General features: G+C 34.8%; 1 protein-coding gene across 2 annotated transcripts in view; it reads right to left on the bottom strand.

Moving 5' to 3' along the window:
* Positions 1 to 24,030, bottom strand: part of LOC132753530 (uncharacterized) — a 105,337-nt gene extending 81,307 nt beyond the window's left edge. Inside the window, exons 1-2 of one of the 2 annotated variants that reach the window (XR_009628975.1) lie at positions 23,757 to 24,030; positions 8,692 to 8,822 (exon numbers count right to left, since the gene is read on the bottom strand). The gene's annotated coding sequence lies outside the window, so the exon portion shown is untranslated. The remainder of the gene's footprint in view (positions 1 to 8,691; positions 8,823 to 23,756) is intronic. The other variant, XM_060744008.1, reaches the window with a different exon arrangement.
* Positions 24,031 to 24,605: the final 575 nt, after the last annotated feature.

Below are 24,605 nucleotides of genomic sequence, written 5' to 3'. Positions count from 1 at the left end.
AAGGTGAGCTAAAAAGGGAAAATGTTGTTTAATACCTATTTCTGTAAATGTGTTGGTCTGACAGATTTTGTTGGTCTGACAAAATTCAAGGGTTTGTCAGACCGAATGTCTGACACTTTTTTTCAGACTTTCAGGAAGTCTGGACCTAACCAAACAACTTCCAAAATGCAACTGGTGTGCGTGTAAGTACACAAACTGTTAGAAACAGGTTGCATGATGCTCGGTTGAGGTAACGGAGGCCAGCAATTTACATTCCTTTGACACAACGCCATTTTCAAAAGCGTTTGCAATGGGCCCAGACTCATGTCACAAGGACAGTTAATGATTGGACCCTGGTCCTCTTCACTGATGGGTCAAGGTTTTGTGTGGACAGACGAGCTAGGGTTTGGAGATGTCCAAATGAACATTTAGCTCCAGCATGCTTTGCAGAACAAGACTGTTTTGGCGGGGGTTCAGTCATGGTGTTGACGAAAATAAGGGCTCAGGAAAAACAGACCTACAATCATTGAAAACAGTACAGTAAATCTTAGATGTCCGTGTACGCATGTACGCTGGCGCAGTCAACCCTGATTTCATTCTTATGGATGACAACGCCCATGCACACAGAGCCCACATCACAAACCGATAACTTGAGGAGGCAACTATAGTCAGCATGGATTGGCCAGCGAGGTCCCCTGATTTAAATCGAATTGATCATGCTTGGGATATTAAGCTATTCCTTCACGCCACGTCCAACCAGCAACAGTTCAGGAGCTTAGTTTGAAGACATGCAATCATAGAGGAATGGGCTCAGATTCCTCATCACAAGGTCCCCTAAGGCTCATTAGCTGATTTGCAAGATTTTTTTTATTCCACTATGTGATCTCCAAAATGTTGATTTTCGTCCAGGATACTCTTTCCGCAACAGGCACAAGTCAAGGAACACTTCCATTGTCATTATTTTCATTAAATTAATTCCTAACTAATTATATTTATTCCTTTTAATCAATTTTCACATTTATTACAAATACACAAAAGAAACGCACTGTAAAAAAGTGATTTTTAGCAAATTTTGGGTAATATATATCTTGAAATGTCAAGCCTGGTCCATTTCTGGCCGTCACTCAACACATCTAGCAGAAACCGTTGACATGCCATAGACATCAGTAAGAATCACCTGGACTGAACCAAAGCTCATTCACCATTCCCTAGCAATTCTTTGCAGGTCTTGCCTTCTGTCGCACATGACAAGATCATGCAGAGCTTCGGCAGTTTCATAGTTGGTGGCCTCTTTTGGCCACCCAGGCCGCTCAGAATCTCCAATGCTCTCCCTGTCGCTCTTAAATTCAGCAGCCCATTTTTTCACAGTTCTATAGGAAGGGGACTCATTCCCAAGTGTATTCATGAAGTCTTCATGGATTTCCTAGGGGGACATCCCTTTCTAACAGAGGTACTTAATGACGGCTCTGATTTCAACTTTCTCCATTTGGTCAAAATGACACATCCCTCTACTGATCAAAGTGTGTTTTACATTACTTTATCTGTGTAAAACTGCATGTAACTCGTTCAGTAATTTTTAATAAGATATCATATTGACGTATCTTGTGTAAATGTCTGTGTAGTGGCAAAAAGTATATCAGGCTGAGAACTTTTTTAATCATACTTGTATGGTATTTTTTATTTCACTTTGTCAGTTTTTCCACATTATAATGTTTTTTTCATCTCGTTGCAATGGTTTAAATTTAGTCTAGCAAGATTAAGTGCCAAACCTTTCATAAGCAGGTATTTCTGGGAGCAGGACATTATAATCATCTGGTTTCTTGTAAATATATGACTCTGTGGTGTAATTATATCTTTTGATGACACTATTTTCAGAAAGATTTAAACCATCAAGAGTGCAGGAGCATGGTTTTAAATCAAATCAACTTCACTTCTTAGGCATTAGGAATAATCCAAAACTCTGCATATTTGTCAATATATTTCAATGCACAACAAGAGTAACTGCTGGGCTGGAGCAATGCTCAACTTTTTCTAAAAGCAACAAATCTTTAAAAACTAGAAATGTGTCATCATGCCACGGATGCCCCCGCATGCAGCCAAAATTTCAGATGGTGCATTAATTATTTTTTTCATTTTAAGTTCAAAGGCCTTAAAACTTTTCAATGTCAACACAAACCATTTTCATACAATGTTCAAGGTACTGAAATTATTCAGTCTTAACCTTTTAAAAATAGCATATTGCATATTTGTAGCCAAAATAATGGCTAACAGTAGGTGTGCTGAAACTGAAAGTTAAAATTTTTTCCAACATTCAGGAGAGATAAGTTTGTCTAAAATCATTGAACCACGACCAAATTCAAACTTAAACTGCTTATTCCTTAGATGTATCTATATTATTTTCAAAGTGAAAGGGACATAACTCTGTCAAAAAATCATCAAACCATGACCAAATTCCAACTTGACCTGCCCATTCCTTTGACATATCCATATGTCAATTTGAGTTGAATATGTAACACTGTTGGGTAGATAATGAACAGAAACTGTAAATTTCATATTATTTTCAAAGTGAAAGGGGCATTATTCTGCCAAAAATCATTGAACCATGACCAAATTCGAACTTGGCCTGGGCATTCCAAAAACATATCCATATGTCAAATTTGAGTTGAATGTGTTGTACCATTTGGGAGATTATAAACGGAAACTGAAAATTTCATATTACTTTCAAAGTGAAAGGGGCATAACTCTGCCAAAAATCATTGAACCATGACCAAACTTGAACTTGACCTGCGCATTCCTTTGATGCATCCATATGTCAAGTTTGAGTTGAATGTGTTGTACCTTTGGGGAGATAATGAACGGAAACTGAAAATTTCACATTATTTTCAAAGTAAAAGGGGCATAACTCTGCCAAAAGTCATTGAACCATGACCAAATTCGAACTTGACCTGTATTTTCTCATGACGTATCCATATGTCAAGTTTGAGTTGAATGTGTTGTACCGTTGGGGAGATAATGAACAGAAACTGAAAATTTCATATTATTTTCAAAGTAAAAGGGGCATAACTCTGCCAAAAATCATCGAACCATGACCAAATTCGAACTTGACCTGTATTTTCTCATGACATATCCATATGTCAAGTTTGAGTTGAATGTGTTGTACCGTTGGGGAGATAATGAACGGAAACTGAAATTTCATATTATTTTTTAAAGTAAAAGGGGCATAACTCTGCCAAAAATCATCGAACCATGACCAAATTCGAACTTGACCTGTATTTTCTCATGACATATCCATATGTCAAATTTGAGTTGAATGTGTGCAACCGTTCTTAAGATAATGAACGGAAACTGATGATGACGGAATGACAGAATGAGGGAAGGACGGAAGGATGGAAGGACGGAATGACGGAACAGGGTAACACTATATGCCCCGGCCATTACATGGCGGGGGCATAAAAATCAAGAAAAAAAATCAGTTTTTCCTTTTTTTCAAATTTTAACAGGTAGGTCTAGTCACACTTGTTGTTTTGTCAAATTATGAATCATTTCCATAATGTTAAATGTTCACTTTTACATCTTAATCTAAATTTCATAGCCGTACATCAAAGGACAAAAAAGTAGGTCACTTCATCAAAATCTATACCAGCTGATATCAAAGTTCAAGCTGTGCACATGATCAAAATTTCATAGCTGTATACATCAAAGGACCAGAAAGTATGTAACTTCCTCAAATTATCTAGGTCAGGACAATCCGTTCAAAAATTAACAAAGTTATAGCTACTAATAGCAACAAGCAACCTGGATATAACTTTGGGGTAGCAACCTGGATGTTGTGCTCTGCAGATTGTGACATTTGTTCTAAGTAATTTTAAAATCTTTGAATTGTCAATAAGTTATAGAGCGGACATGAAAAATAGATATTTTAAAATTGGAGTTTTAAGTGTGACCCTGACCTTGACAGTAGTGACTTGATTGTTGTGCTCTGCACATCGTCTCATAATAATGGTGATTATTTCTTCAAAAAAAAATTCAGCGGTTTAAAAGTTATGGAACACAAACAAAATGTAGACTTATTACCACTTGGTTATTAAGTGGGACCTTGACCTTGGTGGTAGCAATCCAATTATTGTGCTCTGCACATGGTCTCATAATGGTGATTACTTGTTTGTTTAGGTTTTACGTCACACAGGTGATTACTTGTGCCAAGTTATTTAAAAAAAATTCTGCGGTTACAAAGTTATGTAGCAGACTCAAAATGTAGACTATTAACCCTTGACCTTTAAGTGTGACCTTAATCTTGGGGGTAGCAACCCAATCATTGCGCTCTGCACATCGTCTCATAATGGTGATCTGACTTGTACCAGGTTATTTTTAAAAAATTTCAGCAGTTTAAAAGTAAGGTGCTGACACGAAAGTGTTACAGACGGACAAAGGTCATCCCTATAATCTCCTCCCTGCTTTGCAGTAGAGGATTAAAAAGACTTTGGGAAAATAAACAATTTGGGCTAAAAAACTGCTAACTTTAAAGAAATAAAACTGGATGTCAGACAAACAACAGATTAATAGTTTAGTGTAGACAGTAGTTACCAGTCTAGACACTTGTTAACAACTAAACACTCCATGAATTTTGCACAAAGTCCTAGTGATACCCAAGGATTCTTAAATAGTAACATCTTGGCTATTGTATACTGCTGAGACAGGTGAAACTTATTAAAATTTGTGCTTACAGCCAAAAAAAAAACGATGAGGGCCCAAAAACCAAACTTAACAAAAAAAAAATTCTTTCTTTAGAAAAATTTATTTAATTTTTTAAGTAAAACATAAAGCAAGAGGTAAATTTGACCAATTTTAAGAGCTTTTAATTATTGCTCTGATTTTACCAAAGACCACTATCCTACATACAAACCTCAATCCTCGGCATCATGGAGGTAAAATTCTATTTTTAGTAACAAACTGGTTTTTCAAACACTAAGTATAAACTTTTTTATATTTAGCATTTGGAAAAACCAAAATTAACAATTGGTTTCCCTTCTTAATAATTCCTAAAATCATGACAATATTATTTTCCTGATAACCAATGTTTGAAAGCTTTTTTGCCGACCTTGAGGTTAATTAACATTGGCTACAAATATTTGTGAAAACTTTCTGAGCACTGTTGAACTACTGAATGTTTGTTGAAAAAATGTCAGCTGCCAAAAATACATATTTGTAATCCCAAACTTAATCTTTGCATTATATGTACACTCAAAAACATCACTCTGCTTATTACAAAATTTGTGAATACTTTCTGTACGAGAGTTGACTTTATCATCTTCATGACGATGATTTTATTTTGTAACTTGGCAAAATTAAGCAAGTATATTTCAAAACATAAAAATATCTTCTTACAAATTTAAATTTTATTATTTGTCTTTGATAAATTAGTTAATACAAATATGTTTCAAACTAATGCCAGCCAGTGAGCCAAGTTATGCAGTAATTTTGGCTGCTTAAGACAAGTTGCTGATAAACAGAGGGTCAAGCTGGTGGCTGACAAATCGCGGGTCAAATTGGTGGCTGACAAATCAAGGGTCAAGTTATCATAAAAATATATTCCTTATTTATGTAAAGCTAACACTAATATACTATGCTTGTGATCTTATATACATAATCATTATAAAATACAGTAATGTTTTTTATTTGTTTGCTTCCCTAAAATCCTTTGCTTGAAAAAGCTCTACTTCTTCATTACTGTAGTAGGTCATATGGTCACATTGGTTCACAGCCATTTTACCAATAAGACCATGATTCATGGAGAATGCAATTCTACAATCTAAGCTCTAGGTCAAATAGTTTCACACAATATTCTTATATTTAAAGTCTGTACAAGTTTTGACCTGGGAGTATGTTTGTTTGTTTGTTTCATTTTACGCCTTTTCCCAACAGTATTTTAGTCATATAGGCGGGTAGTTTCCTAACCATCGTTCCTGGAGAGTTACACCAGTACTAGACTACCTTCCTCCACGCTATACTACCAAAGCATCTCCCGGGATCGAACCCACGCCAGAGAGGTAACTGGATTAGAAGTCATCGACTCTAACCCCTCGACCACGGAGGCGGTTTGTATGAATTATATCTCTTGTTGAAAGCCTCACCATGCACAATATCAATGCTCCAGGCAATGTAAGCAGATTTTTACAGTAACCAAGTTCTTACACAAGTCCATATAGCAAAAGTGATCCCGGGTGAGACCATTTTTTACCAAATTACCATGATTCATTCCAGTTTTGTAGAGGTCCACTATTTAGCATTAGTTATTGGTCATTTACATAGAGGATATTTGTTTGTTTGTTTTGCATGTTAGATTTAGGAAATAGATATCAATTCTGAGTGCATTGTTGTAGAATAATGCATGGTTTGAGTTCAAATGTGTAGTTATATAATCACGAAGGCCGATATGAGTGATTAATTACAAAGCATTTGAACTTAAAATGTGCATTATTATACAATAATGCACGAAGAATTAATATCTATTTCCATTCTACACGTCAAGAAAAAATATAATAATTATTATAAAGTTGGACTTCATGTTTGGTGGTTAAATTTGTTTCGCCTAAGAGTTTCCAATAGAAACGTTCTTTAAAGGCTGTTCCAGTGGGTTGATAAAAACTGTCGCTAAATCTACCAATGAGTTTCATTTGAGTCAAATTTCAATTGGTATGTATAAATTATACATGTCATTTTATTGTTTTTACTATTTCATAAGTTTTACTCTATTCATTTAATGGGCCACTAGATTGAATTATCAAATATTGAATATAAATGCAGATACTGTACTTGGAATGTTCATTCATTCATTTTGAAATAATTAAATAATTTAAAGGTTAAATGACTGTTATATTTGCTATTGGATATGAGATATATATGTTTTATTACATGCTTTTCGGTGGTTTATAGAAATATATCAGTGATATAAAACTGGTAATTTCACTGTTTGAAACAGTGAAATTACCACTTTGATAATTTCACTGTTTTGAATTTAAGCCCCTTACGTTGTTTCAGTGAAATACCAGCGTGCACAGTACTGGGTACCAAATTAATGATGTGACGTCGTAAATGACATCACGTTGTATTATAATTTGGCGCGCTTTTCATTCAGTATTAGGTTAAAACGTTTCTTTGCATGTAAACACCAAAAGTTCATATTTCACTCGTGGCTGCGCCACTCGTGAAATATACCTTTTGGTGCTCACTTGGTGAAATATATTCCTATCTTACACTGAACTAAACAAATATCCTCTATATAATCATGCTATGACTTAAATTGTATATATTGTGAGGTGTTAATGATCTCAGTATGTACATGTATTTAGTATTGTTATATTTGTTAAATGTTTCAGCACTTGATAGAATTATATGTGAGGACTCATTTATGTATATACACAATCATATTACTTTCATTTGTGTTTGGAAGCTTCATAATTGATTGGAGTTTATCAAAAAGCTATGCTGGCTGATTTAGTACGCTTTTCTGTGTTTAGTTGGCTCAAGCGACAAAGGGCTTAACGGCGCATTATGATCGCACTGTTGTCTTGTTGGCTAGCTACAACACGTCAAAGCGCCAAATGGCACTTTGTGGTACTGTTGTCTTGTCGTCCTGTCTCTAGTGCGGCATGCCAAACAGTGTGTTGTCGTGCAGCGCATTGTCCCGATGTCGCCCTGTCGCTTGGCTTATAAGCCAATCCTTCAATTTGAAGCAGGCGACAATGTGACATAGCAACAACATGCCACATGACAACGCGCCATTTGGCGTGCCACGCCAGAGACAGGACGACAAAACAACAGAGTGAGAACGCACCATTTGGCGCTTTGTCGTGTTGTCTCTTGAGCCAACAAGACGCACAAAAGCGTACAAAATCAGCCACCATAGCAAGTACATGATGTGACCATAACCTCATGGGTTAAATATTTGATATTTATCACACATCCGTGCCGATTTTGTGACTCCGTAAATATGGTATTGCACGGCCGTGCATATATTTTGATGTGACCTCATTAGCGTAATACAAAAATAGTGTAAAGACGCGCTAAATGTTAGCGTTATACTATAGGCGCGTCAATGAAAAATGACTCTTATTTCACTTTAAATGGTCTTTATTTTGGGTATGTGATAAATAGAATATCAAACTCGTGTAAGTTCATTACTGAATTTATTGCACTCGTTGAATAAAATAATATTATGCTCGCCAGAGGCTCGCATAATATAATTTTATTAAACTCGTGCAATAAATTCAGTATTGAACTTACACTCATTCAATATCCTCTACTTATATTTATACTAAGATCATAAACTGATGACATTTCAGTTAAAAGTTATTGAAGGAACTCAGCCTTCTTTATAATTTATACCTTTACATCATAAAGGGCATAATTTAAGCAAAGGTAACATTACCATTTATTTCTTTTCCAAATCTTTTAGTTTGGTTTAAAGTGTACAATGTCTGTTTTAAAAAAAGTTTACAGCCATAATTATAGCCATATGATCATTTTCAATTTGCATTGGTCTATATGAAAATTTGATGGGCAAAGCTGTGATTGAAATTTAGACTCAAGATAAAAGACCCTGTTCTACAATACTAATTAGACTGAAAAAATATAGCTCTGCCCTCTCAACTTTATCACATTGTCAAATGCAAACACTAACTTACAACCATATATTAACATTAAAGTGCTCACCTGAGAACAGAATGGTGTAATGTTCCCTACTGTTATATCACTCTAAATGCTGGCACTTTCACATGTTGGTGATCTGTTTATATGAGAGCCATCGACAATTCTGTTTCTAGAGCCATTGGCCAAAAACAAAGCTGAAAAACATAAAGGCAAACACAGTTAATCTAAAAAAATCCTTATTTAAAAGATATGCCTGTTTTTAAAAAATCAAAGAATGCTATGTCACGAAGAACATATTTCTCATAATTTTGGATGCCATTTCAATATGAACTTCGTCAAAATAATGTTGCATGTTGCTAGAACTTTTACCCAATAGTCCATAAAAAATTATATTAAATAATTTATTCACATAACAAAAAAACTAGAACTCTGCAAGTCGGATGTGTCACCTTGTAAACAGTATAGTTGTCACTTAGGCATAATCTTCTTAAATATAGGTTATTTATAATATATCTTATATATATATCTTATAATGTACATGTACCATGAACTTTAGTGTAATTTGAATTGATTGTAACAATATGTTACATCAGGATTAATGTAGCTTGAATAGCTTTTATTGTATAGGAGTTGTATAGTGGCCTAGACAGAAATAAAGTATAATAATTAACAAAGAGCAATAACTATAAAATCATGAAGTACAGAATACTGGTTCTTGAGTACTGCTCTTCTTCTCAATAAGATATATAATCCTATGAAGTTTCAAGTCGGCTTAGGTGAAATGTCTGGGACAAAAATAAAGTATTATAATCAACGAAGGGCAAAAACTCTAAAATTATGAAGAACTGAGTGCTAGTTTTACTGCACTTCTTCTCAATAAGTTATACCATCCTGTGAAGTTTCATGTCCATATCTTTTATAGTTTAGAAGTAATGGCCTGGCCAAGAATGAAATATGAAAATTAACAAAAGGCAATAACTCAAACAAGAGGGCCATGATGGCCCTGAAATCGCTCACCTGTATATAGGCCCCCGGGGCTGGGCCAATTTTAACCCAGGGGATTTTATTTGAACAAACTTGGTAAACATCCATTTGAAGATGTTTCATGATAAATATCCATGCTCTAAGATTTTTTAAACAAAGCAATTATAGGGAAAAACAATGACCCCCCCCCCCCTCTGGGCGGGGCCAATTTTGTCCCCAGAGCTTTTATTTGAACAAACTTGGTAGACACTCACTAGAAGATAATTCATGCTTAATATCTTAAATCTAGCTATTTGGGTTTTTTAAAAGAAGATTTTTTAAGTTTTTACTATATACAAATAAGGAACATCAATGACCGCCCCCCAGGTGTTCCTATTTTGATCCCAGGGCATTTATTTGAACAAACTTGGTAGACACTGAATAGATGATGTTTTATGCCAAATATTTAAGCTCTAGCTCTAACGGTTTTCTAAAAGAAGATATTTTAAGGTTTTTCTTTCTGTTGCCATGGCAACCAGAGTTCTGCTTGGAATTAAATTCTTTGATTTTTTAAAGTTTGGGTGAAATTGGCTTAGTGGTTTATGAGGAGATGTCGTTTAAAGTAAAAGTTTACGGATGGACGGATGGATGGCCGGTCTAAAAGCGATCACAATAGCTTACCATGTCACCTTGTGACAGTTGAGCTAAAAGAAAGGAGTGCAGAGTACCACTTTTTGTGCACTGCACTTCTTCGCCATAAGATCTATCATCCTATAAAGTTTCAAGTCAAAATCATTTTTAGTTAAGGAGAAATGGCCCCGACAAAAATATAGCAAGAAAATTAACAAAGGTCAATAACTAAAAAAATAAGAAGTGCTGCACACTGCACTTCTTATTAATCCTATAGACTTTCAAGTCCATAGCTTTTAAAGTTTAACCCTTTCCCCCATAAGCATATTGTGAAAAATGGCCGTTTTCACTGAAAAGCCTCCTGTTACAAGTTCAAACTGCTATGAAACTATGAAAAATGCTTCAATACTAATCAGACTTGGCACAAATGTTGACTGGACCATTGCCTTTGTAACAACATGCTTAGTCTTAAATTTCCCGTTACCATGGCAACGAGGGGACATCTCAAAATTGCCAAAAATCACTATTTTGCCTCGATTTTTTCCATCAAAATTTATTTCAAAGTGCTGCAACTTCTCAAGGGATTAAGATAGAGTCAAAGGCTTTTCAGCGTTGGTTACACGTTACCTTATGATCGACCTGGGGTCATTTTTAGCCTCTCACAAGTCCAAAATTTTCTTGGCCCCCCTTCAAACCCCCCAAACAGAAGGGGGCACATCCCCCTTCTGGCAACCCCCTGATGTATCTTTTGGATGGGGGGCAGCGCCGAAAAAATGCTCATTTTTTTTAGCAACATTTCTCAAACGAAAACATGTGCTTGGGGCCCCAATAGGACATTTTTCACTATTTTAGACCTATAAAGGGGGGGGGGGGGTGTTGAAAGTGCGTTGTTTCGCGTATATATGAGGTAAAGGGTTAAGAGAAATGGCCGGGACAATAATAAAGTATGAAAATTAACAAAGGGCAATAACTCAAAAAATAAGAAGCGCAGAATAAAGACTCTTCTGCACTGCATGTCGGATCATTGAAAAAAGTATGCATACCAAGTTTGGAGAAAATCCGATTTTGTTTGTTTGTTAATGTTTCATTTTACGCCTTTTCCCAACAGTATTTCAGTCATATAGGCGGGTTACAGTTTCCTAACCATCGTTCCTGGAGAGTTACACCAGTACTAGACTACCTTCCTCCGCGCTAAACTACCAAAGCATCTCCTGGGGGGGATCAAACCCACGCCAGAGAGGTAACTGGATTAGAAGTCATCGACTCTAATCCCTCGACCATGTAGGCGGTATAGGAGAAAATCCGACTCAAAGTGACCAAGTTATGCTCCTGACAAGGCTTAGGGGACGCCGACAACGACACCAGCCAACAAAAGTAACCCCTATATGTCCCCTTTTTCAAGGCGACACAAAAAGCAAATCAGAGTCATGGGACTTGTGCCAATTATGTAAGATACTAACCACAGAGAACAAAGTGTGTGAAATTTAATCAAATACCCTTCAGTAAGTTATGGATCAGATACCAGCTAAATAATACAAGCAAAAACTTAACCAAGAATTTCTAAGTCAAAAAAGTTATGGGACTTGTGCCAATCATGTTAGAAAATCACAGAAAACAGGTGTGTGGACTTTCAATCCATTCCTTTCAGTAGTTATGGAAATAATTACCAGCTTACACATAAAAACTTAACCACAGGGATGCCTACGTCAACACCAACAAATGGGTGACTGTATTAGCTGGAGTATTCTTCCAATAGTCGAGCTAAAAATGCAAATTTAACTTAAATTTATGCCAGAAACAGAGTCAACCTTTTACATTTAAAGACAAATACTTTAGCATCTTTCAATTAACATTTTTTTATTTAATGAAAGTTTCTCAGTACCCGAGAATTATGGTCAATTGTCAAAAGATCAAAGTGGCATACCTACAAGAGCATAATGCTTTTATGTTCCCGATAAATTCTTTGTTATATAAGAGGTTCAGAAGCTGAACAAAACACCATTTTATGAGAACTTATTATAATGACTCTAATGACTATTTTTAGATTTTGGAATACCAGCTGCAGAATTATTTTTAGAGAAAAATGGGTTTATCCCAATCTATAAATGGATATTTTTAAGAGGATTTCCCTAATTTCTTACAATGTTATATATAATATGCATGGGTCATTAAAAAGTATGCCAAATGGATATATCAAAAATTTCTGAAAATGCAAGTTCCATCTGATTACCATCCCCCCAATTTCTATCACCCTTCAGAATCGATTACCAGGTTCTTGGTAACATTCTTACCCTGTCTAATCTTGACCAATTCAAACAAGCCCTGGTTCTTAAGTTGACGGTAATAATATGTATACTGTATGCATTTGACTCCACCTACATCTAATTACATGTATAATGACGATCTTAATTATGATGTGTATGTAAACCTTGTTCTCTCTTATACCATTATAGCCTGTATATTTATTAAACTCACAGGTTAGATGAAAATGTGTGTTTTCACAGTAATATTATTAAAGCCCATAGAGATCCTTGACAATTTGTATTTTTACTTTAAATCATTTCTTCACACTAACTCTAATATGAGGGATGATACAAAATAATCGAAAATTAATTTTGCTGTAAAAAATTAGTTTGTTAAATCATAATAATAAGTCAGAACAATTGTAATCAATTAAAGAATGTAAAATACAATTAATTTATATCATCTACTCTATTACAATGGTAGGTATAAATATATGCTGCAGACACAGTATTTGCAGCATGTTTTAGTTGTATTTGTTTTTATTAAGCATATGAAATATGTGAAAAGCACCACTACAAAGACTAGCACACTGACAGTCCAGTAAGCAAAACCAAAATAGATAATTATGAAATATACTGGTTAGTAAATGAGGTTGCAAATTTAAAATAAATCCAACTTGCAGAAATATCTTTACCATAACAGGTTCTATTTTAAAAGTAATAAGACATTAAATAAGTGGGCAAAAATGAATGTCACATAGACTAACAGTTACGTAACTTGCCAAGATCATATACATGTACCGTATAAGTACTTATTTCTGTGGGCTTAATATTCTGATTTTTGTTAAAATATTAGGGTGTTAAAATTTCTGCGTATCTTATTTCTGTGGTGTCATCTTTCTCGCATTGATGCCTTTTATTTCTGCATCATTTTAATTAAGATATTTGTACAAAATTTTAACCAATTAGAACAGACATCATTTCAAGATTTGTTGATACTTCATTACTTCCCATTAAAGATGCAGAGGACAGATAATGTGTTTCGTCGTAATCATTTATGTTGGTATATATAAACAAGAAAAAAAAAGAACTTGCAATGACAATAATTACACCACTGTATAGTCTGATTTTATTGACCTGTCAATTATGCATACATTATAGAACTCATTTAAATATTCGATCCCACTTCGGTTTGGTCTGTGTAGTTTACGAGAATTAATGTGGAGTATATTAGTCATGGATTGAAAGTCACGCTAGCTTAATGTGAAGGTTTTCGTTAATTCACAATAGTACAGTCGGTTAAGAGAATGCCTGATAATTTAGAGGTCTGTGGTTCGATCCTTGCTGTTGCCATTGTTTTAGTACTCTTTCTTTATTTTTGCCGTATATTTTAATGGAACAGTTTGTAGTGTGTTTTACAGCATTGAAAAGACATTTATTGATTTAAATCCGTTTTAATTTTAAACATGAATTCTTAAAACATGTTATTTAAAAAGAATATAGATATAACAAAATTAAGTAAAACATAATAAAACAAAACGAACAACATAAAATAATCATATATAGCTCCAATATTGTTGAAAGTATTAATAAGAAAATAAAAACATAGACCTACGCGGTCTCGAACTTAAAACACGTGTGGCACTTAGAGTATAAGCTCGTGCTTTACCCTATTGCGCTATAACGCTGTGTACACTTTGTTGAGAGATACAAATTAAATTAAATTCCATCGTACAGCGTACATCTCACGGAACTTACCGAAAATCTACCGAAGATTAATATACTGTGTGCATCGACCGTGTAATCAGTATGTAATTGACAGGTTAATAAAACCAAACAATATGTGTATAAATATGGAGTGTGAAAAAAAAACAATGGCAAAATCGCACATAGACAAGATATTGTACAAATACAAATTAAAGAGCATGTTTATAGCAGGTTCTAATAACAATAACAAACAAAGGTCATTTTTTATCATGTCTTTGATTATGATCTCTTTAAATATAATTATTCTAAAATAAGGAAACTAAAACAGTGGTAAAAACCAGACATAAATTTAGGAATTTAATTGCAATGATTATCAAAATAAACGTTTCTTTCAACAACAGCCAATACAATACAACTGTCAAACTATAATACCAAACAAACCAAAACCTGTAGCTGGAATATATGGACATTAACATGGGAAAAGACTTAATTTTTCTGTGGATTTTAAATCTGCGGTGCTGTTATGAACCGCAGAAATAGCAGAAATAAAGTTCCTGCAGAAAAATGTACTTATACCAGGGGCGTAGCTAGGCCGAAATCGATATTACGCACGCTCAGGCAGGGGGTTAAGGGGGCCGCTTTAGGCTCCCTTGCAGGTCCAGGGCAGAGCCCTGGTAGGGGTCCAGGGGGCGAAGCCCCCGGAAGCTCATTGATTTTCACCATTTAGAGATGTTAAAATTATGCATTTTCATGCCCATTGAGGTCCATAAAATTACAAATTGAAGTCAGAAGGAATTTAATATTATCATTATAATAACATTTTATGTAATGATATGAGTTGTGTTAATATGTGACGTGATTTAGAAAACGTCTTAGATATAATTGCTAGATCGTATAATAATATTTCAAGGTATTTGATAAACGTTATATAAGGATATACATTGAATAGTTATATAAGGATATACATTGAATAAACAGACGCAAACAAATGACGTGTACGCTTTTACTAGTCAGCAAATAAAAGTGACAAACACAAATTTATGTACAACAACGTCAGCCTAGATCACCCTGTCTCTATGGATCTGCAAAAGTCCTAAGCCAGAGAGATGACCAGTGGTCATCGTTGAGCGCTAGAAAGTCTTTAGCCTTTTCCAGCTGATGAATGAACGATCAGCACTGGCATTGCTGGAAGGAAATGCACACTTGTTAACATTTGGATAAAGCTCTGTCGGTATATCAGACAGCACAGATTATATAATAAACGGAGACTGCAACAATGAAATCTCGCACCGTGTTATAGATTTACAGAAAATAATGTGGTTTCTTCATTTTTAGATTGTTTTTCCTCAATTGAAATATCGTTACTAACTAAAATCTTAAAATGTTATCAGTTACTACGTAGCGATGAGTATTATCTTAAATTACTTTTGTCTGCTCAATGTTCGCGTAGCAATCCTGGTATCATCTCCGTTTCTCGTGCTTTGATGAAAAAGGTCGTTCATGGCTGTCATTTACTTATACGGCACACAGCAAGAAAACTGATTTCTTTTTGGGCTAATATGCTATTTATCACACTGAAAAGTGTCCTCCGCATTTGTGAAAATATTGCAATTTTTCATTTCTCAGTGTGATATCTAGCATACTCATTTATATATATACAGTAAATTTTTGTTATTTGTTTGTTGTTTTTTTTCCCTTTTTTTTAATTTATAAGAGAGGTGACATACATAATGCCATTACAATAAAACGCATAGAAAATTATTTTATTATTACAGATACTATGATATATACATGTATAGGATCTCACATGAGTTGTCATTGATGTAAAAATATGATGTAAAACGATTAAAGAAAAAGTTACAAACCTTTGAAGAGAGTTCAAGAATTTTTTAAGTAATGCCAACTAATACATGTAAGTTTCATTTTTATTACACAACAAATCGCATTCAAATTTGTATAAATAAATACAGTTAATTAAATAAAAGTTATATCGCCTTTTTCAAAGAGTTCAATCAAATTAAATAATGATCACACACAAATACATCTTTCAGATATATTCGTGTTGGATTATATAATTTGCCAACAAGAAGCGCCGCAATGCGACGAAAACCAGGTTTTCAACGACCAAGTTTTGATGTGGCAACAATCAATAGGTCAAAGTGCACTGAAGTTATTGAGTAGATACTGAAAATTCTATTGTAAGCAAATTACCTTGACCTTGTACCCAGATATCTAAGTGGCAATCCAAAGCTGCCACTCAGCAAGTTCAGTGTCAAAAGGTCAAAGCAAACTCAAGTTATAACATGAAAACTAAATGCATTAACCTTGATCACAGACACCTGGGTAGCAATCCCAAGCTGCCTCTTGATATAAGCTACCCATTCATCAAGTTTGGTGTCAATAGGGCAAAGCAATCTCAAGTTATTGAGCAGAAACTGAATTTCTATTTTTAGTAACAGTGACCTTGACCTTGATCACAGGCACCTGGGTAGCAATCCCAAGCTGCCTCTTGATATAACCTATCCATACACCAAGTTTGGTGTCAATAGGCCAAAGCAATCTCAAGTTATTGAGCGGAAACTGAATTTCTATTTTTAGTAACAGTGACATTGACCTAGATCACAGACACCTGGGTACCAATCCCAAGCTGCCTCTTGATATAAGCTATCCATACACCAAGTTTGGTGTCAATAGGCCAAAGCAAACTCAAGTTATTGAGCGGAAACTGAATTTCTATTTTTAGTAACAGTGACCTTGACCTAGATCACAGACACCTGGGTAGCAATCCCAAGCTGCCTCTTGATATAAGCTATCCATACACCAAGTTTGGTGTCAATAGGCCAAAGCAAACTCAAGTTATTGAGCGGAAACTGAATTTCTATTTTTAGTAACAGTGACATTGACCTAGATCACAGACACCTGGGTACCAATCCCAAGCTGCCTCTTGATATAAGCTATCCATACACCAAGTTTGGTGTGAATAGGCCAAAGCAAACTCAAGTTATTGAGCGGAAACTGAATTTCTATTTTTAGTAACAGTGACCTTGACCTTGATCACAGACACCTGGGTAGCAATGCCAAGCTGCCTCTTGATATAAGCTACCTACACACCAAGTTTGGTGTCAATAGGCCAAAGCAAACTTAAGTTATTGAGCGGAAACCAAAAGTTGACAACTGCCCGCCCGCCCGCCGACTTCGGCATTACAATAACCCGGTTTTCGTTGAAAACCTGGTTGATAAGTAACTGATGAAAGAAATTATGAAAGTAAAAAAATGCCTTTCAGACATAAAAATAAAAGAATTCTATGGCATACTGGGCCTTTTGAGGTTATACTTTAGGAGCGCCACTGAAAAAGAAAACAACGACAACAAACACAAGAAAAACGTTTTTACTGTTATATAGGTACATATTTTTCTTCTTGTGCATTTTTTGCGATTACTACAGTTAAAGGGATTTAGTATTTTGTACGGAAGTCAAAATACTACTTTGTTTACATTTTGCTACTTTTATGACAAATAATTTCACATTAAGCGCTACCTTCGTCATGTTAGAAGCATTTAACAAGCTCTGAAACTATTATTTAAATGTTTTAAAGCAGCACACCTCCAGATTCATGCTAATTTTCATGAAAATTTGAAAATGTATTTAACGGTTTAATATTGTAAAGTTACCAAAATAATGCAATTTAGACATTATCAATGCCACTTACAACCTATGTAAATTACTATGAAGAGGTCAAAATATGCAAAAATAGCCCTTACTGCGTTCGTAACGCAATAACATTTAGTTATACATACTGAAAAATTCGGTCATTAATAGCACATTACATGTAAAGTTTTACTAGAATTTTGAATCTTTACTGTATACCTTTCCTAAAATCTTACTACACTTTTCTCAGGTTTGATTTTATCGAAATAGTTTTGCTCATTTGGAGGCGTGCAGCTTTAAAACTTGATCTCGATCATGTTTCTCCTTTTTAAAGAAGTAATAATATATTCATTTCTGAGGCATAATTGTCCGTTTTCTCGACAGAATAAAACGTGGTTATAACAAGCGACGTCGTGTGATTTATCTTTCTGGCACCCCCAATGCAAACGTTTAAACGAACACATTAATGGACAATGAAACTCTATAAAGTTTATCTGTTCCTGAGAACATTAGCTATTTGCTCGATGGGCGCCGCATCATTGGCCTCGTCGGCGATACAGCCAAAGAATGGAACGGCGTTGCAGGTCTCCACAATTGTTTTGCTGTTAATCTCGCCACATACAGTAACTCGTTCTGTATGTCGGGCGCGTTAAAACAGTATTATGCTTCATATAGTTCTTTATGGATTAATACTCTTTACGTTATATTATTATTGGAACTTATTAGATCTACCTAAATACTTCTATATTAGAATCAATGATATAATTAGAGCTAGATCTATATAAATGTTGGAACCATGCCTCAAAACACTCCAACACCTACCACGCCTATACCCTTTAGTTTTCTCACCGTTTTTAGTATATTTGAGTTTTCCTGGATCAATGTTACGCACGTGCGTAGGTGCGTAACGCTAGCTACGCCCCTGTATACGGTACTTAGTATTGATAAGAGTGTGCAGTATGAAGCCATTGGTACAGATAAAACTTAAGATATATCCAACTTCCCAGAATAGCTTAATCATACCTACTTTCAAAGTGCAACAAGAGCACCGCTAGGCGGAGCATTATATGCCCGAAAGTATTTTTTTTTTTTTAGTAAGGATGACCTTAACAGTTGACCTTTTGACCCCAAAATCAATAGGGGTCTTCTACCCAATATGGACAATCATCCTATGAAGTTTGAACATTGTGGGCCAAATGGAACTTAACATATGCTCCGGCAACTGTTTTCAGTATCAAGGTAATAGTGACCTTCACCTTTGACCTTTTGACCCCAAAATCAACAGGGGTCTTCTACCCAATATGGACAATCATCCTATGAAGTTTGAACATTGTGGGTCAAATGGAACTTAAGTTATGCGTGGAAACATATTTTTCAGTATCAATGTAATAGTGACCTTCACCTTTGACCTTGTGACCCCAAAATCAATAGGGGTCTTCTACCCAATATGGACAATCATCCTATGAAGTTTGAACATTGTGGGTCGAATGGAACTTAAGTTATGCTCTGGAAACTGTTTTCATTTATAAGGTAATAGTGACCTTGACCTTTGACCTTTTGACCCTAAAATCAATAGGGGTCTTCTACCCAATATGGACAATCATCCTATGTAGTTTGAACATTGTGGGCCAATTGGAACTTAAGTTATGCTCCGGAAACTGTTTTCAGTATCAAGGTCATAGTGACCTTGACCTTTGACTTTGTGACCCCAAAATCAATAGGGGTCTTCTTCCCAATATGGACAATCATCCTATGAAGTTTGAACATTGTGGGTCGAATGGAACTTAAGTTATGCTCTGGAAACTGTTTTCAGTTTTAAGGTAATAGTGACCTTGACCTTTTGACCCCAAAATCAATAGGGGTCTTCTACCCAATATGGACAATCATCCTATGAAGTTTGAACATTGTGGGCCAATTGGAACTTAAGTTATGCTCCGAAAACTGTTTTCAGTATCAAGGTCATAGTGACCTTGACTTGACCTTGTGACCCCAAAATCAATAGGGGTCTTCTTCCCAATATGGACAATCATCCTATGAAGTTTGAACATTGTGGGTCGAATGGAACTTAAGTTATGCTCCGGAAACCGTTTTCAGTTTTAAGGTAATAGTGACTTTGACCTTTTGACCCCAAAATCAATAGGGGTCTTCTACCCAATATGGACAATCATCCTATGAAGTTTGAACATTGTGGGCCAATTGGAACTTAAGTTATGCTCCGGAAACTGTTTTCAGTATCAAGGTAATAGTGACCTTGACCTTTAACCTTGTGACCCCAAAATCAATAGGGGTCTTCTACCCAATATGGACAATCATCCTATGAAGTTTGAACATTGTGGGTCGAATGGAAGTTAAGTTATGCTCCGGAAACTGTTTTCAGTTTTAAGGTAATAATGACCTTGACCTTTGACCTTTTGACCCCAAAATCAATAGGGGTCTTCTTCCCAATATGGACAATCATCCTATGAAGTTTGAACATTGTGGGTCAATTGGAACTTAAGTTATGCTCCGGAAACTGTTTTCAGTATCAAGGTCATAGTGACCTTGACCTTTGACCTTGTGACCCCAAAATCAATAGGGGTCTTCTTCCCAATATGGACAATCATCCTATGAAGTTTGAACATTGTGGGTCGAATGGAACTTAAGTTATGCTCCGGAAACCGTTTTCAGTTTTAAGGTAATAGTGACCTTGACCTTTGACCTTTTGACCCCAAAATCAATAGGGGTCTTCTACCCAATATGGACAATCATCCTATGAAGTTTTAACATTGTGGGCCAAATGGAACTTAAGTTATGCTCCGGAAACCAAATTGCTAACGGACGGACGTACGTACGTACGGACGGACGGACAGACAGACGGACGCCAGGGGGTATAACATAATATGCCCTTTCGGGCATATAAAAAGGGGAAATAACTGGTTAAAATAGGAAGCCACAGATTCATATGCAACTTGCCAAGATAATGGAGTTTATATTGGTAAATAAGTGTATAAATTATGAAGGCATCGGTGTAGATATATCAAACTTGTTGACTGCATGAGGTTAACATATATATTGACAGAAAGACAGAATGATGGTTCAATAACTAAATATGCCAATTTGACTGTATCTTCTTAGACTCAGGTTAAATTAAAATGTTATTCAACATACATGAACTCTTCAATTATATATGGGTGAATATCAATCTACAGTGTGTTACTGAGTTTTAAGTTATTCCTATACTAAAGGTAGTATCAAATAACACTGATAATTCTCATTCTGATTTGATGTTATTGCAGAAGGGCTCACGGTGTGGAAAATTGGAAATCGAATTGTCCATGGAGCAGTGAAATCTGAACCAGTAGAAAAAACAAAATACTGTATTTCTATCCCTTATCAATGGGGAACATTTATTCTAGTAATTTAATTATGATTAAATTTGTTTTTTATTCCATCGGAGAACTTTTGTAGGAAGGTCATCTGAGTGCATGCTCTCTGATACATATATAGGTGATATGGAGGCAACCACTCTGTTAAAATAACATACACAGTTAGTTACATTTTGGCTCAAATTTCTACAAAAAAATGCACACACTGACTTTGTTTGTAGATCTGGCTAAATTTCTTTTTCTTTAGCTGTGCGAGATCGTCCCACAAAAAAGTAGCAAAAGGATGAATGACCTTACATGATTCTTTGTAAAATGTTTCCTCAAACTAAGGGTGTAACGATACGCTCACCTCATGATATGCTGGTAGACAGACGTTTCACTATTGAGACGGTTCACACCAAGACATTTCACTCCCTTTTTATAACAAAGTTATTTTGATACTTATGATATACTAAAATAGACCTAAAATATTGAATTGAATTGAACTAAAATAGATCTTAAATTTAATAAAAATAAATTAAAAAGGGGAATTTCACTTTTTTGTCAATGGCTTAAAACTCGGTACTTTAAGTTCTATCATTTCAAATCTTTTGTAAACATGGACTCCATAGGCAATTTTAATTTAAAGCATCATAAACAATCTTGTGACAACAATGTAAGGTGATAACTATTTTGGATATAAAATTACTCAAGTTTAATAAAATAATTTAAAGTGTTCAACATTTAGATGTACTGGATGAGACAATTTGCGGACTACATGTAATAATGTGCATAAGCTGAACACAAAAATTATTTTACTTACTCACTTATAGCACATTCATAACGGTTATAATGTAGTTACTAACAGTTACATATATCTTGACGGAAAAGAGTCAACTCGGCCCTATACCAACTCGGCACGGGTCAACTCGGCCCACATTACAAAAATATATAGGCCTATAACGTATTTACTTTGCTTTGCATGTTGTTAAGGTAAATGAATAATAAGAAATATCTTATTATTTTTATATATAAATTATACATTGTACCTCTGCTGAAATAAAGTATATTTAGAAAAAAAAGTTATTTATTTGTCTTGCAGATTCGATAAAATTAATATAGACACAGGCACGATTATCGAACCTGGGAAGAAAAAATATGAACAGATTGATAAAATAACTTCATATTTTTTCTTCCCAGGTCCGATACTTGTGCCTGTGAATATAGATATAATAAAAATGTGTTTCCTTAGATGCATTTTGTTTGTAAAGTAATTTTCAAAAAAATATGAAACAAAAACGTGTTTACTTAATAGCATAAGCTTCTAATTAATTGCAGGTGGTCACTAATCAAATTTGAATGAATGAGTCAATCATAATTATCACCTAATTAATCGGTATCTTTAACATACACATTGATTGATAATAATAGCCCGTGACAATAGGAGTCCTTTGATGTCCTTTACCCATTTTTAAAAGTGGGCCGAGTTGACCCGTGCCGAGTTGGAATAGGGCCGAGCTGACTCGGGGGCTGAGTATGTTTTAGGGCCGAGCTGACCCGGATTCATCTTGACAATGAGGAACGGTATGGAAAATATCCAACAAAATAGCGTAGCCTTTACTCTATACAACTAGCCATCTATTGCAGTGTTAACAGTTTTGACAATATTTTGGATTCAACAATGTAGGGTTTATTTGCATAAGTGTCAAGATATTGTATTATCATTTATTCACAAATTTCAGCTTGCCAAAAAGTCACAGTTTCCCAAAAAGGCAGTTTCAGCTGATGGTCAGTTCTTACAAAAATAACAATGTCAGAAAGATAAATTCAGCACATTGAAAAAGCAGTCAAAGAAGACATTTTCCCCGATAATTTTTTCACCTTAAATCCAAAATGCTTCTATATTTTGACTAAAAAGACACTGACCCTGATTTACATTCATCTTCTGCAATTCTCATGATACCGGTGGCTCCATAGTACCAGTGTATTCACATATCTCGCAATAAAATCATCAACATCAACTGCCGATTCTTAATATTGACATGCTCTAGTAATGTTAGTCCAATTATATATCAGACGTCACAGGTTTCTTAATTATAGTTTATGTTGGTCAAGCCTTGCCAAGAAACAAAAATATCTCAAAGCGTCATCATATTTAAAGGACTATAGTAATGTTTCCTATTTCATACGTTTTAAACATTTTGGTGAAGTTTCTGATGATAATATTTCACATATCCTATAGTGATCTTTCTCACTTAATTGGGAAGAAACCATAGCCGCTTGATTTTGCTAAATTTCGCTAAAATTGCTATAATGTGGAAAGTAAAACAGCAGGTTTAAGTTCTGATCTTTGTGAAAACTGCATGATTAAGGAAAATTTGAATTGGGAAGAAGCCTTTTACCGGAGTCTGTTATATAAGCAGGAAATCACTGTCCTACAAAACTATCGTCATTCATTACAGCATAAGGCCAGTTAGTGTTAAGTTGAGCCCAAAGACATTGTCATTAAAAAAAAAACATTCCGTGAGTCTTATGGATTTCATTTCAGATAATAACTATTTGTCTGATTAGATGTAAATTGAAAGTTTGTACCTGTTATGTGCCCTGAAAATTATTCAGATTTCCTTTCAATTTTCCGAAAATCTCTACTGGTTTCCCCAAGTGAAAGTGAAAGTACAAAAACAATGAAATAATTTCAAATAATTATCCCATATTTTAGTCTCGTCACTTATATCACTTCAAACTTTTATCAGGTAAAAAGATAGTCTTCAACTTTCACTATTCTAAATAATTTTCACATATTTTACTTAAAAATAAGAGAGACCCTAAAAATACCGTGGGAAATCCCAAACCCGCGGTCTCGCAACTACTCGGCATTTTCCGTCAACCGTCGAATAATATGTCGAGGTGTTCGGGGCGCAGTCTAAAACGCGGACGCCTTAAGCGGACAATATAAACATATAGGGAAAACGCTGACGATATACACAAAGAGGAAAAAAGCGGACGATATAGATATATAGTGTAAAATGACTGAGCATAGTTAAATTCATATTAAAGGCTAATAATTGGCTTTTATAAAGTAATATCTGAAAGATGTATTTATTATAATAATTAAAAAAGACTTTAGTTTATTTATTTGTTCAAATTCTTAAATTTAGAGCATAGTTAAATTCATATTAAAGGCTAATAATTGGCTTTTATAAAGTAATATCTGAAAGGTGTAATTATTATAATAATTAAAAAGACTTTAGTTTATTTATTTGTTCAAGTTCTTAAATTTATGTTTTTTATTTGTTCATGTTAATTGACTTAATAACTTTTAATTAAACAGTACAAAACATGCAACAGTCACGTGCGGAAAACTGAATAAGGGCACAAGAATTAGTTTGAATATATTTGAACAGTTTGCATACGCAATTCGCGGACATGATAAACATATAG

Source organism: Ruditapes philippinarum, unplaced genomic scaffold, assembly GCF_026571515.1.
Source record: "Ruditapes philippinarum isolate M1 unplaced genomic scaffold, ASM2657151v2 ctg2314_1_1_1_1, whole genome shotgun sequence".
NCBI lineage: Eukaryota > Metazoa > Mollusca > Bivalvia > Venerida > Veneridae > Ruditapes > Ruditapes philippinarum.
The sequence above is the reverse complement of the archived record's forward strand: the minus strand, read 5'-3'. Positions and strand labels throughout refer to the sequence as shown.